Source organism: Leptonychotes weddellii, unplaced genomic scaffold (genome assembly GCF_054177405.1).
Source record: "Leptonychotes weddellii isolate Sample4059 unplaced genomic scaffold, ASM5417740v2 HiC_scaffold_31141, whole genome shotgun sequence".
NCBI classification, from domain to species: Eukaryota; Metazoa; Chordata; class Mammalia; order Carnivora; family Phocidae; genus Leptonychotes; species Leptonychotes weddellii.
The window spans coordinates 1-1458 of NW_027908390.1; the positions used below are offsets into that span (position 1 = coordinate 1).

General features: G+C 40.0%; 1 pseudogene; it reads right to left on the minus strand.

The window, feature by feature from the left end:
- Positions 1–465: 465 nt before the first annotated feature.
- On the minus strand, positions 466–1227 carry LOC102730743 (ribosome biogenesis protein NSA2 homolog pseudogene; annotated as a pseudogene).
- Positions 1228–1458: the final 231 nt, after the last annotated feature.

Genomic DNA, 1458 nt, shown 5'->3' on the forward strand with positions numbered 1-1458 from the left:
TCACAATATTTGTTCTTCCAATCCATGAGCATGGAACGTTTTTCCATTTCTGATGCGGGACTTGATCCCAGGACCCTGGGATCATGATCTGAGCCGAAGGCAGATGCTTAACCAACTGAGCCACCCAGGAGTCCCAACATCTCGTTTTAATTTGCATTTCCCTGAGGACATATGTATGGAGCATGTTTTCATATGCTTGTTTTTTGCCACCTGTATATTTTCTTTGGTGAGGTGTCTGTTCAGGTGCTTGGCTCATTTCTTTTTTCTTCTTCTTCTTCCTTTCTCTCTCTCTTTTTTTAAACTGGGCTATTTTAATGCTTGTTACAATAGGATAAATAGTTCTCTTGATGACTGTAGATACGTTAGGCTGTTTAGTGGTATTCAGAACCACCACGGTAATGGTGGTTTTCCTGATTCGTGTGTAGTCCTCAGTAATTATAAGGAGTTATTTGTCTGAAACTACTGTCAAAGCAGCAAGACTGCATTTAAACATCCATTATTTTCAAGATTGTTGGTAACCTGGGCATATTTTCCCCAAATAACCTTGCCTTCTTGTGTCACAAAGCCCAACTCACTCACATTCACCTCAGTGACAGTATCTTTGGTAGTAACACCCGAAGTTGTATATAGTTGGGATGAGGGACTCTTTTTTATACCAACTATTGGCAGGCAAAAGGTGGCTTTCAATTCAGGCTGTTACATGGGCCTTTTTGACTTGTAAGCCCATTGGCCTAATGAATCTCTCATATTTGGATGTTTTTTGAGTTAAGCCATCTCCAACAAAGCAGACATTCATAATCATCTTCTTCCATGCTTTCTTCTTTCTCTTCCCTGTTCTAATAACTTGTAATATTTCTGTTTCTCCCTGGGCTCAAACTTTGGGCAATGGGACTTCTCATTTTCCCGCTTTCTCTTTTCGTTTTTGTTTAATCTTATTGGAAAGTACTTTAGCTCTGGTCTGTTCCTCCCTGTCCAGTTGATATGCAGGTGCCGCTCCTTGTGGAGACTTTTCATCTTTCTTTTGTTTGGTGTTTGTCTTTTCATGCATCTTGAGTCTTTTTTGTTTGTATTTTCCCAGCATGGTGATGTTTATGGTAGAGCTTAGTTTTCATTTTTTTTTTGCCTTCTTTGAGCCTCTCAACCTTCCTTCTTTCTCTTTTTCTCATGGTAATCCATACAATAGCCATAGCGCTTCTAGGGAAACTCAAAATAATTATTTTGTGGCATGGCGACTGCCACGAGGCCACTGGATGCAGTTGCTGGGAAGCAAAGAGGCTCTCCATTTTCAGGTCTTACAGACCCCCACAAGCTTCCTGCACACAACCCGCAATGGACAGACAGTTCTAAAACCTGGCCCATTTCTTAATCAGGTTATTTGTTTTCTTATTGTTGAGTATTAAGAATTTTTTTTATGTTTTGTTTAACAGTCCTTATTAGATGTGAATGTTCCATGTGAGC